Below are 7,425 nucleotides of genomic sequence, written 5' to 3' on the forward strand. Positions count from 1 at the left end.
GTAGATGGCTGTCTTCTCCCTATCTTCTCGTGGTCTTTCTCCTGTGCACACGTGTCTCTGTCCTCATATTTTCTCCTAGTAATAGCACCATTTGTATTGGATTAGGTCTACTCTAAGAGTTGTTTCACCTTAATTACTTCTCTAACAAGCCTATCTCCAAATGCAGTTATAGCCTGAGGATCTCAATATGTTAAGTGTAGAGGGACACAGTTCAGCCCATGACAGTCCCTATAGTAATATCCTACGATTTAGTCTATACTCTATATATTCAAGTCCCTGCTAAGTTCGTGGGATGGGAACTTCTTCAGATCATCTCATGTGTGCTCATCAGCTCTCCATTACAGTAACAACATATCTGGGATAATCGACTTATAAAGACAGAGAGAGGGTTTGGTTTGGCTCACAGTTTTCGAGCTTCCAGGCCATGACCCACTGCCTCCATTGCTTTGGTTTGGTGGTGAGGCAGTGCCACAGGGTAGGAGTACATGGTACACCCAAAATGCTCACTTCATGAGCCAGGGAGCAAAGAGGAGCAGGAGGGGCTGGTCCCACCATCCTCTGTGGGGTCACGCCTCCAATGACCTAAGCACTTCTCATCAGGCCCTGCCTCTTGAAGGTGCCATTGTCTTCCAACAGCACCATGCTGGGCACCAAGACTTTAATACACGGGCTTTCAGGGGAATTCAAGAATCAACCTGTTGCGCTGACCTACTCCATGTGGTTCATTAATACACTGAGCAACAACAGTGACCTCAGGGTATTAACACACCACTTGTTATCTCTAAAGAATAAGGAGCACCTTCATTCCAGAAAAATATAATATAAATAAAATAATGTATCACTATTAAGGAATATGAAAAGATAATATCATTATTAAATAATAAATGTAGGAGGCCTGGGTACATTTAAACATGAATAGCTCAGGCTACCAGTTGCAGAATATTAGGTTCTCCATCATGATTAAATGATGTCTCAGTGCTTTCTAAGTGATTTGGATGCGTAAAGTGATGCGTTGTAGTTTTTCAGTCCCCTTCTGAGGCAAGTGTCTGATTTAGTTGGGAGGAAACCTCTTATGGCTCCCACCCTTGAAGAGTTCTTAGTTTAGGTTGATAACTAGCTGGACAGCCAGATACACTGCGGTTCCTTGTATGAGTGAACCAGGCTACCCACCACCCCGCCTGAGATCTGGATCGGTTCTTCTCAAACTCCCTGTTCACCAGACAGCCAAAGTTCAATCCTTTTGCCAAAATTTCTATACATTCTTGTCCCACTCCCAGTCACCTCTACTTCTATCTTTTGCTGCATTTCTGTTCTCCACTCTCTGCCTTGCAGCTGTTCCTGTACTTGTTCCTTGGAGTCCACCCAAACTTGAAACGCAGCCCTGGATTATTTGCTCCTCATGTTAAAAATACAGTGCACGTGGAGCAGCTGCATGGTGTCTTAGTTACTTTTCTCATCGCTGAGACAAAATACCCAATACCCAAAGTTGGAGGGGGAAAGGTTCATTTGGCTCACAGCGTGTAGAGGTTTCAGTCCATAAGCAGCTGGCTCCAAGGCAGGTGGGCACACGGTAGAGGGGCTTTGAAGAGAAATTTATGGCAGAAAGAAGACAGCAAAAGCAAGCAAGCAAGCAAGCGAGGAGACAGACAAGCCTCTCTCTGTCCCTTATGTTGTATCCAGGCTACCGGATTGGGTGGTGCCAAACAAATCAGTGGACTGATTTAGTCATCACACCCCCTGAATCCCAGCATCACACTCTAGATTCAGCCTCCTCTGAAAACAGCCACACCTACAGCTCCAGTAGGCTCTGGGGGGACATCCAGACACAAACCATGACACATGGGCTGGTTTTGGCTGACAGTTTGATGACAAGGAAGATGCCACTGCAGAACCATGGAGCAGTGACTTTAACACGGAGGAATAGACTTCATCTCTCGCAATATTTCCATCAAGTCTAATGCCACCTCCCCACTACTTTGATGAGAACCTGTACTGTTCTTTCTCCTTTTCTTCTCTTCCTCCTTCCTCTCTTCTCTGCTATGCTCTTTCTCACTCACCTCCTCCACCTAACTCTCTTCCATAAATTCGGCAGAGCTATTTTTCTAGCTTCTGGTAGTTTGCGTCCACCTTAGACCCACAGAGCTTCCCACTGTTCTACCCCCAAAGTGAGATGGGCAGCTCACTGGGACTGATGAGCTTTCTTCACTTGATATGCAGGCAGAGGTCATTAGCTTCAAAGCAGAAGTTGCACAAATTCTGTGAGAATTTCGGAAAAGATGTGACCGACCATGTCTGAAGTGTTTGGGCCTTGTCACAGGAGGGAGTGACTGTCACGGGAGGAGGAAGTGACTCTTTACCAGGCTCTCAGAGGCGGAAGAGGAGAGAATGAACCCCCTTCCATTCTTCACTGAGGGCGGGGCATAGGTGGCCAAGTGGAGTGCTCTGTGAGGCTGGGGGGGGGGGAGACAGCAAGAGCCCTTTCTCACCCAGAGTAAGGGTCGTGACTGACACCCCTGTCACAACAGACAGATTAATGAGGGAGAAACCCAGCAAATCACTCAACAAAGTTTTACAGGACGTGTGAGCCTTCAGAGGCGAAGACACAGAGAGTCAAGGAAAACTGTATTTTCATGCTCAATTTGATGAAAGACGTGGATAGGAGTGGAGAAATACAATGGAACAAAATGGTCTGATCAACTGCTATGAGGCTGTGTGAGGCAGGGAGCTCCAGCAAAGGCTGCTGCTTTGGATCTCTGTGTGTCTGTCTCTTTGTGCGTCTCTTCCTCCAGGGAGGAGGACGCCTGACACGAGCACATCAGTTACGTTTTATACGTAGCTGTCCCCATAAAGTCTCATAGGATCATCGGTGGGACCTTAGCAAGGTGACTGGTTATGGGGCATCTCGTCTCACACTCTGTAAGGAGCTGGGTCACAGTGAGCGCGAGCAGGGAGGCGACAGCTCTCTTCCCACTCCGCCCTTGACTTTGCTTCCTGTCTGCCACGCTGTGAGCTGCTGTTTCTCTGCCATGCCTTCCTGCCTTGGTACCTCTGTGGACTGAAAGATGAGCCAAAATAAATCTCTCCTCTAAGCTGCGGGTGTCCAGTACTGCGTCTCAGCAATGAGGGAAGTAACTAAGACAACACCTTTAGGGGTTATGAGGCCATGAAATAACCTTCAGAGAGCAAGCACTCTGGAGTGTTATGGTCTGGAGTACAATGGTTCAAGGCCCAGTGGGCTGGGGCAGAGGGTCCTAAGAAGTAGAAGCCCGAGAAATAAAGGTAGGAGAAGGCGGGGCCCAAGTTTCCAAGAGCCTGTGTCAGCTTGGCTGACGAAATCTCAGTTTTTGTTTTGCCGTTGGCAGAATTTTCTGCAAAGGATTTTAAAGATCAGAAGACAAGAGCCAGAGGCATTTGATTTCTTCAAAAGAAATTTAAGACTCTCCAATGACTGCAGGATTTTCTACTGTTTCTTTTGTAACAGCAGCCAAACTGACAATCTACAGGGTTAGAATTTAATCCTGTGACCCAGTGGTCCCCAAAGGGGGTAGGTGTGCTCCAGCTAGGAATGGACAAGTATATTAAAAGTCAATTTAGAGTTTTATCTTGTGCTTTTATTAAAAGTTACTTTTAGAACTTTTCTATAGTAAATTTGAGTTTTTATTGATGTATAGTTTTCTGGATTTTAATCTACATATATAGAGTCTGGTAGCCATCACTATAATCAGAACACAGACAATGTCTTCATTCTGCAATTGTGACAGAGAGGTGATGACATAGTTTTAAATTGATAGGGCTGGGGGTTTAGCTCAGTGGTTCCACCGCCTGCTTTGCAAGCACAAGGACCCAGGTTCGATCCCTAGTACCAATAAATATATAAATAAATAAATAAATAATAAATAGATATTTTCACACTTGAGAGGCTGAGTCAGGAGGATCGCCAAGAGTTTGAGGCCAGCCTGAACTATATAGTAAAACCTTGTGTCAAAAAATTTATGAATATTATGTATTAATATTTAAAATATATTAGTGGGCTGGGGATTTAGCTCAGTGGTTCTGCTGCTTGCCTTGAAAGAGCAAGATCCTGAGTTCAGTGCTTGGCATTAGTGTAGTAACACATATTCCTAATTTTTGAATGAATAATCATACTTTTTTTTTGTACCAGGATCAAACTTGGTATCTTGTGTTTGCGAGGCAGGTGGGAGCACCACTGAGCTAAATCTCTGGCCCTGAATAATCATATTTTAGAGCATAAGAACAAAGTGGCTGGGTGTGACTGTATAGACAATATATACTAAAAATTGTTAGTTGGAAAATATTATGTAAGCTGATTTCTTTAAGGTAGTAAATTGGAAATGGGCAGCTGAGCTAAAAGTATTATGAAGCAGACCTGGTGGTTGGGGACATCATGTAGGAGAGGCTGGAGGTCACTCAAGCAAGCAGTGCTAAAGGCCTGGGGTCACTGGCCTCAGAGGAGAAAGATGGATTCATGAGACTTCCAGGGTGAGGTGGGAGGCGCCGGTCAGTGGATGTGGGCGGGAGGAGAGGGGAATTTGGACGTTGAGGTCAGCTGTGCTGCCTGGGAGCTGGAGCTGATGGTTGGCACCACTGAGGGACATTTGGCCACAGAAGGCTATGCGCTATGGGGTGGTGAGCAGCTGACAGGGACGACGTGAAGGGTGTGAAATGGAGTAAGCTTTGGGGTGCACAGCACTGGGGCGGTTTTGGGGACTCGTGCTCGATAGCAACCGTTGGACGCAGTGTTTGATACACAGGCCCATTCCCATACGAGTCACCTCATGTTGCTAGAAACAAGATTTAAAAGAGATAGCTCTTAATCCTTTTGGAAAATTGTCCTTCGGACTTTTGGACAACTAAACCTCAGGATTTCTCTACAGAAAAACTTAGAAAAACTCTGTGTCTTCGCCTCTGAAGGCTCACGCGTCCTGTAAAACTTTGTTGAGTGATTTGCTGGGTTTCTCCTTCATTAATCTGTCTTCTGTGACAGGGGTGTCAGTCACGACCCTTACTCTGGGTGAGAAAGGGGTCTTGCTGTCTCCCCCCCCCAGCCTCACAGAGCACTCCATTTGGCCACCTATGCCCCTCCCTCAGTGAAGAATGGAAGGGGATTCATTCTCTCCTCTTCCGCCTCTGAGAGCCTGGTAAAGAGTCACTTCCTCCTCCTGGAAAGCTTGACACCTGAGAGCCGGTAATTGTCACTGTCTAACCATTTGCTGTGAGATGTGTTTTTTCAGTTTCCATAGACATGTGGGGACACGTGTGACTCACGTGTGTCACTACGGAACCCTCCCGCTCCACTCTTCTCGAGGCCAACAACAGGATGATCTTTTCATTGTCGAATCGTGTTCTACTGTCCAGAGTGCAGACCACGAGTGCCCTGTCCATTCGTCCCCTGGTGGGCACCTTGGGTGGCCCCTTATCTCAGCTTTTGTGAATAAAGGCAAATAAACGTGGAAGCCCAAATGTTTGCTCAGTGTACTGACTTCACTGCCTTCATCTATACGCCTAGTGGTGGGGTAGCTGAGATGCCAAGATACAGTTAGACACAACAAATTACTTCTCGTGTCATAGCCTCATCAGATAACTATAATCCACAATGATCCATGAAATAGATCAAAATAACCAGAAGAGTCGCAGTGTTCCAGACACACAGCACTGATTAACGTTGGAGGAAGTAGAAATGATAATTACCCTAATTTGATCATAACACTTTGCCTACATGTATTGAATCATCGTACTGTAACTCATAAATACGTAAAAGCATTACGTTAACATTAAAAAGCTTACAAAAGAAAAGAAAAAGAATCACCCTTGTCAGACAGCACATTTTCTTTTTTATATCCTCACTGTGGAAAGTCCAGTGGGACCAGAGGAAAGGGTCGGATCCCAGAGGGACAGAGTGTTGGGTAAGCTTGGGAAGGTGGGTTTGTTTCTTGCAGCAGATATCTGATTATCTCTGCAGGTCTGAGACTCTCCTGGGCAAAAAAAGGAAACTTGGAAGAGGTTTGGGCTTATTTGAGAGCAAAAGCTGAAGATCATCACTGCAGGACATCAGGCAGGGTCTTATTTACCATCCGATATCATTTCACTGACTTTGGTGGCTGCTTTGAACAGTGGTGGTGGAGAAAGCCTTTACCCACCAAAGTATGTGAGAAAATACTAGGAGAAAATTGGATGCAGATGGACTCTAATTTGGAAAAAGTAAGAAAGATGTGAAACTCTACTGATAGTGAACATACACATGCCTTGGGAGCAAGCAGTGTGTGTGTATAATTTATAAAGAAGTGTCATTATTGGACATGCCTACTCAGGAATATTTTACTGATAGGGACACATGATCCAAAGCATTTGGACTTTGTGTGGTGGAAAGATGAGAGGCAGGCAGGCTAGAAGGAGGCGGATGGGTTCTTACTGTAATGAGGACATGGCAGTGGCCGGGGTGACCGGGCAGTTGGGATGAAGCCACAGGCACAGTGGTATTTAGAAGGGGCCCCTGTGCAGGAGGTGGTGACTGACGGGAGGTGAGTGAGTCTTTGAAAAACTCTTCTCCTTCCAGTGAAATAGCAGTGCTGCCTTCCTAGCACTTCAAGAGAGAGGCCTTCGTTTCTGTTACCGTGATGTGTCCCCAACTCCTTCCTTACTGGCCTTTTGCCTCGCAGTCACATGGTGCTGTTTCTCCAGGAATTCATTGGATGCTAAATAAATATTGCACCAAATGGCTGAATAGCTCAAAATTAGAAGACAGACATATATATATTTTTTTAAGTAAGAGAGTATTCTTATCATTTTGGTTGAAGAATTAACTAATAAAGCACGATGGTATACTATGAAATAGGAATCGGGGTGTAAAACCAGCCACAGGATTCTGTGTCGCACTTTGGAAATTCCTGGTGTCAGTCATTGCTTATTTGACGTGTATATGGTAATTAGGGACCCTACCGAATACTCTCATTTTATACACACTGTAAGTATAAGAGTGAAGATTAACCATAAAAGGTCTTTTCTTCTTACAAAAATATGACTCAAAATTAGCCATAAAAGTTATTTTCAAAGCGTTTCCTTTCAGGCCTTTAAGGAATGCTGACTATCTGACAAATAGTACTTGCATAAAGAAGATTTTGGGTCTCATGATCTGGCTGAGACTTTGCCCCAACAGCTGCCTGTCTCATGAATGGAATTTCCTGTTAATATTTTTGCAGGCTAATTGTTCATCAGAAATATAACAAACGTCAACAAATATCACAAATGTGTTGTATCTTAATAGTTAAGAGACAGCAGAAATAGTTCAGATGTTTAACTGGTGCTCAAAAGGCAACAGCACCTTCTGTAGCTCTTGTTGCAGAGCACGTTTCAGGGATTCATGTTGTGCAGAACAGCCATGTGGTTGAAATGCCCTCTTTCCTCTCA

The 7,425-nt window shown here is 44.9% G+C and overlaps 1 long non-coding RNA gene across 1 annotated transcript; it reads left to right on the forward strand.

Annotated features, from left to right (window-relative positions):
• Positions 1-3,811: 3,811 nt before the first annotated feature.
• LOC104876104 lies at positions 3,812-5,456 on the forward strand. The gene is made up of 3 exons (XR_784245.2): positions 3,812-3,847; positions 5,067-5,159; positions 5,253-5,456. It is a non-coding gene; the product is annotated as an uncharacterized LOC104876104 (long non-coding RNA).
• Positions 5,457-7,425: the final 1,969 nt, after the last annotated feature.

The sequence above is a fragment of the Fukomys damarensis genome, unplaced genomic scaffold (assembly GCF_012274545.1).
Source record: "Fukomys damarensis isolate Sample0158 unplaced genomic scaffold, DMR_v1.0_HiC HiC_scaffold_1, whole genome shotgun sequence".
Classification (NCBI taxonomy): Eukaryota; Metazoa; Chordata; class Mammalia; order Rodentia; family Bathyergidae; genus Fukomys; species Fukomys damarensis.